The sequence below is a fragment of the Lagenorhynchus albirostris genome, chromosome 3 (genome assembly GCF_949774975.1).
Source record: "Lagenorhynchus albirostris chromosome 3, mLagAlb1.1, whole genome shotgun sequence".
NCBI classification, from domain to species: Eukaryota; Metazoa; Chordata; class Mammalia; order Artiodactyla; family Delphinidae; genus Lagenorhynchus; species Lagenorhynchus albirostris.
Genome location: NC_083097.1, coordinates 108,416,305 through 108,430,873, shown reverse-complemented (window position 1 = coordinate 108,430,873; position 14,569 = coordinate 108,416,305). Strand labels below are relative to the sequence as shown.

The window sequence follows — 14,569 nt, the reverse complement described above, 5'->3', positions numbered from 1 at the left end:
CTTTGGATGGGGTCCCAGAGCAGTTTCAGCTAAGTCTTCCTCTGTTCATTATTTGTTAGTATTATAGAAAGGTTCAAGTATACTTAAGCTTTGAACTGAGGCAGAATGCATAAAGTTAATAATTAATAAGTTAAATTCCAAGTTTTTCCAGGTAGTATGAAAAAAAATCAGAATAAATGCCCTCACCTAACTATTAAGGGTAAGTACATGTGTCCCTCTAAGACAGATCTAAAACTTTATTTATTAACATTTAACATTCAATAAATGTTAAAATATTACTTTCATGAGAACTGAGATTAAGAACACTGAAACAGATGAAAACTAATATGCATCTGCAACTGAGAGAAAAGTCTTAGGAAGCCTTAACAAAATAACCCAGACTCATCCTAAAGCAGATGAGAAATCTAAACACTTTCATGATAAAGAGAGATAACTGGGACATAAAAACATAATAGAAACCTATCTTACTGAATAAATGTGAGAAGTCAGTTTAAAGCATTTTACAACTGTTAATTAATAGTCTTTCACAATCTATACAGACAATATGGGCACAGCTACAATATGTCAGACCAGTATCATTCTTAATCACTTTATTAATTACATCTGATAAAGGTCACGCTTTCTAAATTATTCTAAAGGATATTACAACAAAAAAAGACAACCAGCCCCAACAATAAACACACATACCCTGATGAAGAAAGCATAAACACACTTTGAATATTCCAACAATTATAAAATGGAATGATCCTCGAATTTATTCAGCCTTAAAACATTATGAACTACTCCAAGGTAGGAATAATGCCTTGAAAACACGGTATTTTTTTTAAAGTACAAAAAATAAAGAAGTCAAAAAAATAAATAAAGAAGTCATTACAGGTTCTAATTTCTTGGAAAAATTACTTTAACATGTGTTGACGCTGCTGACTGTCAAAAACCCTGATGAAATTCTTACCCAAATAAAATATGCCAAGCACTTTTTATTCAACATAAGGCTTACACTGTTCTAATCATCACTATTACATTTGTTATTAGGTTTCTCATCAACAGACTACAAGGAACACACAGGTGTACGCTATCAAGTCACTCTTCCTACAAGAAATATATATTTAAAGAAAAACTATCACAACTCTCTACCACTAAGATTTAAGGGATTACTTTCCTTATTCATAGGAACCATAAAAAACTATTAGTAAGTGTAAAAATCTTTTTTTTTAATGACATTTTGCAGTTTATTTTTATTTTATTTATCTTTGGCTGTATTGGGTCTTCGTTGCTGCACGCAGGCTTTCTCTAGTTTCGAGGAGCGGGGGGCTACTCTTCGTTGTGGTGTGTGGGCTTCTCATTGCAGCAGCTTCTTTTGCTGCGGAGCCTGGTCTCTAGGGCGCAGGCTTCAGTAGCTGTGGTATGTGGGCTCAGTAGTTGTGGCTCCCGGGCTCTAGAGTGCAGGCTCAGTAGTTGTGGCGCACAGGCTTAGTTGCTCCGCAGCATGTGGGATCTTCCCGGACCATGGCTCAAACCCATGTGCCCTGAATTGGCAGGCAGACTCTTAACCACTGCACCACCCAGGAAGCCCTAAAAATCTTAAACTTCTATTTGAATGCACATATCATCTTCAACAATGCATAAGCAGTTAACAGGTCAAAAGTGTCCACCTAAATTCAAAAGTTAGGGGCTTCCCTGGTGACGCAGTGGTTAGGAATCCACCTGCCAATGCAGGGGACACAGGTTCAAGCCCTGGTCTAGGAAGATCCCACATGCCGTGGAGCAACTAAGCCTGTGCGCCACAACTACTGAGGCCGCGTGCCACAACTACTGAAGCCCACGTGCCTAGAGCCTGTGCTCCGCAACAAGAGAAGCCATGACAACGAGAAGCCCGCGCACTGCAATGAAGAGTAGCCCCCACTTGCCACAACTAGAGAAAGCCCGTGAGCAGCAACAAAGACCCAACGCAGCCAAAAATAAATAAATAAATTTATATATTCAAAAGTTATCTGTAAAAAAATTATTAATCTATCAATACATTTTTCTGTAATGATCAAGACTGACTTTGGAGCGCATTAATTTGGACTTCTGAAGAATTCAAATAAGTACTTTTTATCATATGTAAATAAGATAAAAACAGACAACACAACCTTATGTTCAGAATTAATAAGTGCAATACTACAAATCATCCTCTTTTACTGTTTACTAAAACAATTTTACCAGTTTTAATACTAGAGGTAAAATTCAGATATAGAACTACAAATCACTACTAACAGTTCTTCACTTCTCAGTACTATCAAGTCAATACTCCATTTGTAAATGATGAATAAAAGGTCAAAATAAAATTTCTGAAAAGGTGCTTTATTTAAAAACACTTCTTATAGAAAAGGAATCCACTGTTTCTCTTAGGAGATTTTTAACAACAGAACATGTTGTACAGCAAAGATTATTTACAGAAAACAGAACATTACTTTTCAATAAATACACTGTACCAAAAACATCTAATACGGGAGAGAGAATAAAAATACTAGTTTGTTAAACTTCTTCCTCTCTTCATTTAAAAAAACAGATTTTATTAAACTGACAATATGAAAACGTAACCCAATGATCTTAGCCCTATAAAGTTACTTATTAACCTTTAAATAGACTGTTATGGATCTACACTTCCTGCTGTTCACCTGCCATCTTTCCCAATTTTAAATAGGCACTAGGGGTATAAGACAGTCTGTCCTTGCAACATCCATAATGAGGAACGAACTTCACGCTCAGGCTAAGAAAAAGATAATTGTGGGTTTTGTTTGCCCCTAGGAAATCAGCAGCCAGCACAGGTGCCAGCATATAATAGGTGCTTAATGAATATCTGCTGAGTAAGTGGTGAGGTTTAATTATATTACTGCAACATTAGCTTTCCTTTTTCCCTTAAAGTTCCCCCTTGCTCAAAAAGCAACTCAAAACCATGCCAGAGTCCCTCAAAAGCACATAAACTTCTTTATTCATAATGAAATGGAAAGCAGGGTCTCAACCAAACAGAATAGAAGCACCTCTTCTTTATCTTCTCCATTCTTTCAAAAGAAAATTAGATCAATATGGTTGATTTTTAGGAAACATCAAAATGTCTACCAACTTTCCTCAAAATGATTAATTTCAAATGCATTTTCTATGCTCCTAATATTGAAAATAACTGATTTTTCAACAGTATGTGTATGTTGCGTGAAAACAAAAAACAAGCATATAAGCCAAAATAACGTGTTTGCCAATTTTTTCCTTTAACTTGAATCAAGAGAGTATGTGCCTAAATTGTACTAGATATGAGATGAGCTTTCTCTGACGTTTCAAGATTCATTTTTTCATTCAAGTATTTTATTGAGCATCTACTTACTATACGTCAGGCCCTTTAACAAAACGTTAATTTTGTAAACTGAACATTAGCATCAAATTCCCCTTCAAAAGCTTATCACTCAAAATAAGAGCAGCTAAAGAGGAATCTCAGTGTTGTTTCATGTACACATTAAGTCAGCCCATCGAGGCTCCTCTTCACCTATTAATGCGGCATCACCGAGCCGCTAACTACCACACCCGTTACCAAAAATCACAACTAAAGCAGCAAGCGCTGGGTAAAACAACCTGTAAGAGTAGGACGAGTTCCTCCTCCGAGGTGGTCAGGGCTTTCTCTCCGGGGCCCTAAGTACCGCGGCGAGACCCGCGTGCGGAACGCGCAGGACGCCCCAGGCAAGAGTCCGGCTCCCGAGCCGGCGGTCCCCGCCCCTCCGAAACTCACCTGGAGGACCCGGGCCCTCTCCGCCTGCCCCTCGCGCCACCCTCCCGACTTTCAGACCTGCAAAGTTAGGGGGGAGGGGGCTCTTCATTTCCATTTTACAACGGGGGGGCGGTTGGCTCTCTCAGCCGCCCGCCTGTCTTGAATCCGGAACAGAGTATGTAACCATTTCCCAGAAGGAATAGAAGGAAAACCAAAGGCAGGGTCCGCATGAGGACCTCGCCCAGACCTGAAAATGGAGCCGCAGGCTCAGCGCACAGCCCGCAGCGCGCAGCGGGCAGGGCAGGGCCGCACTCGCCCTGAAGCCCTAGGTGGCGGGGGTTAGGGGCTTCGGGCCCCCGCCCAAGGGGCCCCGAGAGCAAGGTGGGAGGCCCAGAGCGCGACCCCGGCGGGAGATGCACTCACCGTAGCCTTTGTCTCCGCCGCTCGCTCCTGCCGCGGCCGCTCTCGGGGCCGGCTCCGCGGCTGCTGTCCCCCCACGCCCGCAGCTGCGCTCCCCAGCGCGCTCGCCGCTTCCTGGCCCCTCCCTCCACGCCCTGGCTCGCGCGCAGGCGGGGCAAGAGGCGGCGCGCGCTCCGGGAGCAGCGGGAGGGCCGCGCCGCCGCACAGCTGCCGCCACGCCAGCCCCGCCCCGTACCCTGCCTTGGGGGTGGACTCTGTTCCGCACCTCAGCGACGCGCACTGCCCGCGAGCTCCGCGGGCTAGAAACCCCTTCCCCGGCGAGAAGAGGGCAGAGAGCTGGGGTTGGAGTCCGCGCGGGAAAGAACGCGCCGGAAGATGGCGATCGGGGCTGGGTGGGAACGTTCGGGAGCCCCTCCCCACTCTCAGCCCGGCAGCCGGCAGCAAGACCTCGCGCCCCCTCCCCAGACGGCGCCTGCGCTGGAAGTGGGAACGCTCCCAGGCGGGCTAGGGTCGTGGCTGAGCCTTAGGACCAGCTGTCTCTCAGTAGTAGTTGAGAGATAGATGCCCTGAAATCACCAAACCACCCTCCCCCGTTTTTTAAATGGAAACGTCAGAATTGTTGAATCCGTCATTACCTGGCTTAAGGCCGAGAACACCCACATGGCATTTGAAATGTGTGAAATTACTCGTCTACTGGATCTCTGAGCCCTTACCTGTATATTTTATATATCCCAGAAATCAGAAACACTTAAGAGTGCGCTTATCTAGCAGTAGACCCTCCACCAAAATGCCTACCATACTTGGAATATAATATAGTACGTCTTCCCCGTCTTGATTGATTATATGAGTGCAACATTAGTTTTCTTTTCCCGCTAAATTTAGAGTTAGGTCTCCCTTGCTCAAAAAGCAACTCAAAACCATGCCACAGTCCTTCTAGTTAGTTACTCAGGTCAAAAACTTGGAGTCATCCTTGGCTCCTCTCATTCTCTCCTCTTCACCTCCATTCTGTCAAGCATGTCTGTTGGTTGCGCCCTCAAAATAAACCAGAATCAGACCACTTCTCCCCTGAATCACTTTTCATCTGCTCTGGCCTCGAGTATACTTCGGTGGCCTACTAAATGGTCTACCTGCCCACCATTAACGCAGTCTATTATCAAAACAACAATCAGAATATCCTCCTACAAAAAAAGTCAGCTCCTGTCTCATCTGGTCAAAATCTTCCATTGCCTCCCCATTTCCTAAACTGTAAAAGCTAAGGTCCTTAGAGTCTGTCATACGGAATGAAGTAAGTCAGAAAGAGAAAAACAAATACCTTACGCTAACACATATATATGGAATCTAAAAAAAAAAAAAAATGGTTCTGAGGAACGTAGGGGCAGGACAGGAATAAAGATGCAGACATAGAGAATGGACTTGAGGACACGGGGAGGGGGAAGGGTAAGCTGGGACAAAGTGAGAGAGTGGCATTAACATATATACACTACCAAATGTAAAATAGATAGCTAGTGGGAAGCAGCCGCATAGCACAGGGAGATCAGCTCGGTGCTTTGTGACCACCTAGAAGGGTGGGATAGGGAGACGCAAGAGGGAGGGGATAAGGGGATATATGTATATGTATAGCTGATTCACTTTGTTGTACAGCAGCAACTAACACACCCTTGTAAAGCAATTATACTCCAGTAAAGATGTTAAAAAAAAAAAAAAAAGGTCTTCACGGTTTCTACAAAGCCCTTGGATTTGCCTTTTGCTTTACTCCCTGACTCCAGTTGCTTGTATATTCCAGACAGGGACTTTGTGAGAGTTTTTTCTCTGCCGGTAACATTCTTCCCTGGTGTCCACCTTCACCTCTTTTAACTCCTTGATCCAATCTTACCTTAACAATGATACTCAGCCTGACCACGCTATTTAAAACTGTAACCACCCCAAACCCAACTCTCAGTCCTTCCTAACTTGCTTCTTCTTTTCTTCCCATGACACTTAAAACCTTGCAAAAATCTTTACAATTTATCTGTTGTATATTTATGTTTTAATGTCTGTCTTCCCCAGTAGAAGATGGGATTTTGTGTTTTGTTCAGCTGATGTATCCCAAGTGCCTAGAGTAAATGAAAACAATTTTAAGTCTCCTAGGTAATAAAAAGTGCAAAGCAACAAAAAATGACCAATTTTTTGTTGGTCATTGGAACCTCTTGGTTCCAATTTCTATCAGTTAACCATAAGATCCCTATCTACATCATAACATAAGCATTTTGATTTTCTGGTTACTCTGAGTACAGTGATAACTTGACATTCAATGCAGTTTTTCTAACCATTGCTATCATGGTATTCTATTTCACTGAAGAAGACAAACATGATAAATTAGAGAAAACTTTCTGGTGTAAAACTCAAAGGCATTTTAATGCTAAAAATGTCCGTATGCTGTGATAAACCATAATGGAAGAATATTAAAAAAAGAATGTCTCTATGTCTATAACTGAGTCACTTTGTTGCACAGCCAAGACTGGCACAGCATTGTAAATCAACTCTACTTCAATAAAAAGAAAAAAAAATATTTTTAAGTCCTATGACAAAAAAAACCCAGAAAATTTCTGAACTTGGTATATATATTTGTAATCCTTCCTTTGAATTACAAATGTAGTCATCTTGTGTGAATGCCTTAAGTAATAACATTTCCTATCATTTATTCATAAAAGTTAGTATTCATTACATAAACATTTATTTCCAGATTTTTCATATTTTGTTTATAACATATCACATATGATTGAATACCTTAATAATATCTAATTTCAGTTGCTATAGCTATTCCTACATACCTCTTGCCAGTAGAAAAAAAAAGTCAATTAAGAAGACAATTCCATTCAATCAAAGGATACGTTTTGTATGAAAGTCTGTGCATATAGTTATTTGTTCAGTATAATACTTATAGCATAGTCTCTTTACATACTTAATTTATCCTTTCTGATTTAAAACTATTTAAGGTTACAGATGATCCCTTACAATCTGGATTATTTTTATATAAAATTCAATAGACTGCTTTTATTTAATTTTATATATAATTATTTTTATATAAAATTCAATAGCCTGCTTTTATTTTTTAAAGCTATTGACTATATATTTCAGTAATGTAAAAATATGGTTTGGGGGATTTCCCTGGTGGCACAGTGTTTAAGAATCCACCTGCCAATGCAGCGGACATGGGTTCAAACCCTGGTCCAAGAAGATCCCACATGCCGCAGAGTAACTAAGCCCATGTGCCACAACTACTGAGCCTGCACTCTAGAGCCTGTGAGCCACAACTACTGAGCCCGTATCCCACAACTACTGAAGCCCACGCGCCTAGAGCCCGTGCTCTGCAACAAGAGGAGCCACCACATTGAGAAGCCTGCGCACCACAACAAAGAGTAGTAGCCCCTGCTTGCCACAACTAGAGAAAGCCCGTGCGCAGTAACAAAGACCCAACACAGCCAAAAATAAATAAATTTAACAATAACAAAAAGGATTAAAAAATATGGTTTGTAATTAATAATTACAATAATTGTAATAATACCACATAATAATTTTTCTGGACTCAATATTATGATGTGTCTGTACTGTTCTTAAAATTGTTACCAAGTAAAAACTTCTCTCAAAAGGACAGAGTAGAAAATAGTCACCGTTCATAATTCAACCACATACTGCTAAAGTTAAATGCAACTGTTACAGTACAAAATAAAATGTCTTGCACCTTACTAGCCCACCAACAAGAGAATGATCTCAACAAAACTAACATGGCATATTTGTAACTTAACAAATGGAAACATTAACCAACATCAAGGACAACAGCAAACAATGTGTTGGTCTAAGCAACTGCTATCACTACTCACGAGCTCACACAGCTATCACACTTGCCTGATTATGCAATCTCTTACTTAGTTAAGTTTTCCTTTAAAATGTTTACAGCAAATGGATTTTTCCTAAAAGTATACTATTATTTTTTAACTACTTTCCAAAATTCAGTACCAGCTACTTATCACATATAGGGGAGATGGTGTATAGGGTCAGAGCCTGGAGTTCAAACTCTGACGCAGAATTAGCTGGGTGATCCTGACCAAGGTTATTAATCTTCTAAACCTGTCTTTTCTTCTCATTTAATGGGACCATAGCAGTACTTATCTCCAAGAGTTGTTGGAAGAAATCAGTGAGAGAACTCAAGCAGAGTTCTTAGCCCTGGGCCTGGCACATGCTCAGTGCTGGTAAATGCTAGCTATTACACAAGCATATAATTAAGCTCATTGCCCTATATTTGTAATACTGAGAAAATGGCTCATAATAGGCCCCAAATGGGATTGTTTGAATTCTACATCAAGGTAGTATTATATGCAATTAAATGAACATTTTTAAAACAGCACTAACATTTCTTCTACCACCACTATGTGCCAGGCACAGTTCTAGGTAACAAAGGAAGCTAAGAGAAATAAGGCCCAGACCTAGAATGGCTTTACAGTTAAATGAAAAGTGACATACAGTTAGCAAATAACTGCTCTCAAAGTAGTATGACTGTACTTCCTTGTTTGTCAGGGACACTTCTTGTCCTGGCTTAATAGTTATTTGTGCCCACTTTCGTTCTCAGTATGTCCAGGTTTGGATAATAAGTATGTGTAAATTGCTTGGGGGTACAGAGAAGGAAATATAAGCTTCGTGTAAAGCTAAAGAGACTTAAATTGCTACTTGAAAGGAACATCTAAATTGGCCTAGTGGCCAAAAGAGGGAGGAAAGGCAGAGGGAAGATTTCATTTTTATTGTTCTGAGTCAAAACTACAAAGCTTTTCCATACTTGTTAAAAAACTTAGTAAATCCCCTTGACCAATGTTATATGAATTAGTTTGAGGACTTCGTATTTTTTCCTGAAGATATATCAGGGACACTCCAAGACACAAACAATAAAACATGCATTCATTTATTTATACAACAAATATCTATTGAGCATCTACTATGTATATGTGGTCTTCAGTGTGATAGAGGATACAAAAAATATTTACAAGACAGAATTAAGCAATGCAAGATCTAGTGGCAAACACCAAATGTCTTAGCTAATTAGTCAACGAGATAATCAGACACAGCACACAAAGTGTGATTTGGGGAGACAGAAAAATCAGGAAACACAGGGAACTTATTGAGAAAGGAGAAAATGCCTCAGAGGAGAACCACAGTCCATGGCCCTTCTGTGACTGAAGCAGCCCAAGGTAGGAGAGGAACCTAAGTCAAACTCTGCTTTACACTCTTACCCAGAGCTGACCCTTGCTGCTCATCAAACCACAAATATTCACTGAATGCCTGCTGTTTGCCAGGTAGCATACCAAATGCTGTGGGAAAACTTAGTATAAAGCATGGTCTTTGTCCTTAATGAAATGTCACACAGCAACATTTGAATAATTAGACACAGTAGCCTTATGAATGCAGTTGAGGGGATCACTGATCACTGTATTGGTTTCTTAGAGGGAGAGGAATTTGAGGTGGGTCTCTGGGAAGAAGAAAGTGGGGTCTGTGTTTTCTGAACTGTGGATTGCACATCTCTGGTGGTATGGGGGATGACTTTAGGTAGCACACTGAAGAGGGGTGGGGATGGGAAGGAAGAGGCAAAGTAGTTTGGGGTACATGCAGCTCGCCAAGCTTCAACACGTGGCCTGTAATATAACTGCATTGTAGCCCCTTAGCTCAAAACACAACACAACAAAAACAAACAGAAAAAGAGTTAGGAATTGTAATAAAAATGCCCCTGGGGACAATCAAAGAGGAAGAAAGGAGCCTTTTGAGAATCACTCTGCTATGTCAGGTTAGAGACCACAAGTGACTAAGAATTTTTCTTTCCTTTTTGTTTTTTTTCTTTTTCTTTTAGAGTTAACACCTATATATGGCAGGTAATTCAGATTTTCCACATATGATAGTGATAGAAGTTTCCTTTATACGTTTGTTAAGGTTAAAAATATGATTCAGCTAAAAGAAATCTCTCAAGTAAACAACAGAGGCAATAAAGAGAAAGGGGATTTGGCACTTTAGGGAACACAAAGCTTGGTGAGCAAAGGTTCAGTAATTGGCACATGAAAGGTGTGTTCCCAGGGAGAGCAAGAGCCACAATGGATTTTGAGCTGAGTATTGGGAGATTGGCATGCAAGTGTGGGGAAAGAAAGGGTTCAAAAGGCAGGTAACCTAAAGGGAGTGAAGTCTGCTACAGGCAGGGGAGGGTGCTCCTCCTGCACACTGAGGAAGCTCCTTGGCCCAGAGGAACCAGCAGAACTGGCCCCAGTGGCCTGTTAGGAAGCCGTTCATGGGGACTCCCATCTCTATGGTTTATCAGGGCTCCAGCAATACAGGACATGGAGGCTCCAACATACCTCAAAGTGCCTGGACATTGCTTCCTTTAAAACAGGTGGGACAGATATGTTATACCTCCTCCTAGCAGAGAGATCTACATGTGGCTTTCAGAAAGAAAGTATATGATGATTAAAACTGGGGGGTAAAGTTGAAGGGAAGGTAACAAGTCAGGAACCTTCACATCCATCCTCTACTTCTCCTCCAGTAAGTGTTACTGTCTAATCATGATTCAGCTCTTCCTTTTGTCCCTATGACTAGCTAAGCTAAGCAGCTGGGAAGACTCTGACAGCTTGCTTTCTGCCACTGTCTCTGTGGTGGTATACATGCCCTGTATAATCCCCAGGACTGTAGCAGGCAGAGAACTGAAAATGCACCACCCACTCCCCCCAGTATCCCATTCCCTAAACCCTGGAACAATTATGTTATGTCATAGTTGACCTTAAAATAAGATTATCTGGGTGCCCCTGAGCCCTTAAAAAGCAGAGAGTTTTCTATAAATGGGGGCAGAAAGAGAAGCCAGAGAGATTCAAAGCACGAAACAGATTCAATTTGCCATTGCTGGCATGAAGATGGGAAATGGGGCACGTGACAAGGAACACATCCAGCTTCTAGAAGCAGAGAGTAGCCTCTGGCTGACAGCCAGCAAGGAAGCAGAAACCTAAGTCCTATACCCATAAGGAACTGAATTCTGCCAACAACAAAAATGTGCTTTGAAACAGATTTCCCTCCCCCCCGCCAAGGTATCAAGATGAGAACTCAAACTTGCAGGCATCTCGATTTCAGCCATGTGATAATGTGAGCAGAGAATTCAGCAAAGCCATGCTGGACTTCTGACCTACAGATAATATGAGCTAATAAATGGGTGTTGTTGTTGTTGTCGTTTTAACATCTTTACTGGAGTATAATTGCTTCACAAGGGTGTGTTAGTTGCTCCTGTACAACAAAGTGAATCAGCTATACATATACATATATCCCCATATCTCCTCCCTCTTGTGTCTCCCTCCCTCCCACCCTCCCTATCCCACCCCTCTAGGTGGTCACAAAGCACCAAGCTGATCTCCCTGTGCTATGCGGCTGCTTCCCACTAGCTATCTATTTTACGTTTGGTAGTGTATATATGTCCATGCCACTCTCTCACTTTGTCCCAGCTTACCCTTCCCCCTCCCCGTGCCCTCAAGTCCATTCTCTACGTCTGCATCTTTATTCCTGTCCTGCCCCTAGGTTCTTCAGAACCTTTTTATTTAGATTCCATATATATGTGTTAGCATACGGTATTTGTTAACGGGTGTTGTTTTAAGCCACCAATGGTAAGTTGTTACAAGGTAATAGGAAACTAACACAACCCTGTCACTGAATTAACCCTTCTCTAGACAGGCCTCTAGCCTCAAGAGTGTATGAGCTGTCGCTCTATTGTCAATCCACAGACAAATGGATCAATTCTCAGGCATTAGTAAATAAGCCTGGGTCATTTATGATTATATGAGGAGGGGAATCATGGGAAAAGACTGGAATTCCTGATAATTTGGCTTGTGAGGGACTTACGTTATTTTCATTTGGGTAAAAAAGGAAATATGACCCTATTTTGAAGTAACAGGCTAGTGAGACTTCACGATCGTGGGTGTTATTAGAATTTCAGGGTCTTCCCTGGTGACACTATGGTTAAGACTCCGCGCTCCAAATGCAGGGGGCCCGGGTTCGATCCCTGGTCTGGGAACTAGATCCCATATGCATGCCGCAACTAAGAGTTCGCATGCCACAACTAAGGAGGCTGCCTGCCACAACTAAGACCCAACACAATCAAATAAATAAATAAATATAAAAACAATAAAAATTTCAGGTAGCATAAGGCAAAGGAAAGACAGAGGAAAGAAAGTGTTCTTCAGCAAAAAGAGAATGATCTCTAGTGACAAGTGGATATGAGTATGTTTTGCAGATTGCTAGCTGTCTGATCATGGACTTGTAGGAAATTTTCTTAACCTTTTTGAACCCCAGACTACTTATCTTAAAATAGGGAAAACAACTATCTAATAAGATTTGGGGAGAATTAAATGAAATAGTTCATGTAAAATCTCAGCGCCTGCAGCACAGTAGACTATCAATAGTTTATCTCCATTACTAGAGTGGAATTTTTTTCACAACACCTTTGCAATGTTTCTATGGTAAAAGTAGCCAAATTATAGCATATACCAAACCAATGCTATCCTACAGAAATATAAGGCATGCCACACTTGTACTTTAAAATTTTCTAGTAGTCACATGAAAAAAAGTAAAAATGTGAAACTAATAGCACATTTCAATTCAGTATACCATGTTTCAAGTGCTCAATAGCAATATGTAGCTAATGACTATAGTGTTAGCTCAGTACTAGAACTCCATCTAAATAAATATTTCAATCAATTCTCCTTTACTCTTCGTTAATTCTAAAATAAACATAAATAGGTGATCAGTATATAATTACAGATGTATGAGAACATACATGCGCACACATTACCCTCTGGCACATACCAAACCCAGATGATTTGGGGTTTTGTTGTTGTTGTTATTTTACCATCAGTTCTTAGTTACAATGAGTCACACTTGAATCAGAGGAGCAGGGTGTAAGTGGTACGTGGGTTTCTAATTTTAAATTCGAAAACATACCACACATCAGAGCTACATAGTCAAAGTAAAGCAATACCGGACAATCATGATAGCTAGGTTAAAACAAAAACCTATCTTGCACAGAAGAATACTCTCTGATTTTTAAAGTAACTTTAGTAAAAGATTATATATTTATTTCCTTTGCTTGTTCTTTGAAGACATTGGAGTAGACTTTTGGATTCTACAAAAGCTTGTTTTTTTTCTTTCTATGTCATTATCTCCATTATGTGAGAATGAGGACTAAAGCAAATCAGAACTATAGAAAATAGGAGCAATGCACAGCAGTCACTAAGGACTCACACAAAATGTGTGACACTTCTACTAGGATCTTCAAAGATGATTCAGACAGTGATCTTGCCCCTAGAGTGGATACACAGAAAAACATAGGAGACATCCAAACACGTATAACACAAGGCAGAACACTGAAAGAGAATGAGAGATACCAAAAAGCATACCACAAGTATTTGTAAGAACAGAATTCTTTTCCGTGGGGATTAGGGAGGGTTTCCTAGAAAAGTATCCTTTGTGAGAGGTTTTAAAGAATGTTCTTTAAATGATGGTTAATAGGGCTCAATTCAACAGATATTGTTTCCTACCTACTGTGTGGCAGGCCCCATTGTAGGCAGTGGAGATTCAGTAATGGAAGTCTGCGTTTAAGCTGTGGATGGGGGTGAAGAATGGTGAAAGACAAGTAAAACCAGCAATACAGCTTTCTGGATTCCAATCACTTTTTCCACCTTATGTTACCTCTGACATCCCTCTGCCTCTGAAGTCTTCTGAGGGTCTGCCTCTTGTACCCACAAACGACTTCTTATCTCTTCTCTGTTTCTGACCTTTCATCTAGAATATGACTCTTGGTCTTATCTTGTTCTCAGATCAGCCTGGTTGTAGGATCAGGGTTTCATTCTTTGACCCTTACCCTGCAGCCACATGCACACTCTGCCCACCTCCTGTTCCAGCTCTAGCTCTAGTCAGGAAGCTACAGAATCAAGAAGCTGCCACCACAGCTTCAGGCTCCACCATTACTCTGGTATAAAGAGGAAGTTGGGCACAGTTTACTAAGTATTATCATAGAGATAGTTCTAGTGGAGAACATTTGACTCAGCCTGTGAAGATCCAGAAAGGATTCCAAAAAGAGCAGATGCTTGAGAGGAATTATCCAAGAATGAAAGGAAGGATGAGATTTTTTGGCATAGAAGAACAGCATGTACAAAATCAAGGAGAGGTGAGAGTGTGATGCTCTTAGGGAACTAGAGAATGAGTGCCGGTCAGAGAAGGATCTTGTGGGCAGGGAGAGGAAATGATTCTGGACCTGCAGAAAGAGACTATAACATGTTAAGGAGTTTGGATTTATTTAGAAGATGATAAAAAGTAGAGCAGAAAGACAAACTGCATTAATGATGATGCTTTAAAAGAATAAAG

General features: G+C 40.8%; 1 protein-coding gene across 10 annotated transcripts in view; it reads right to left on the bottom strand.

Moving 5' to 3' along the window:
- CDC42SE2 (CDC42 small effector 2) overlaps positions 1 to 14,569 on the bottom strand; it is a 202,785-nt gene that overhangs the window by 108,370 nt on the left and 79,846 nt on the right. For 2 of the 10 annotated variants that reach the window (XM_060143520.1, XM_060143522.1), the window contains exon 1: positions 4,163 to 4,249. The exons of 5 other annotated variants lie outside the window; for them this stretch is intronic. The gene's annotated coding sequence lies outside the window, so the exon portion shown is untranslated. Of the gene's footprint in view, positions 1 to 4,162; positions 4,275 to 14,569 lie in introns of those variants that run through there. 3 more of the 10 variants (XM_060143519.1, XM_060143523.1, XM_060143524.1) reach the window with 2 other exon arrangements.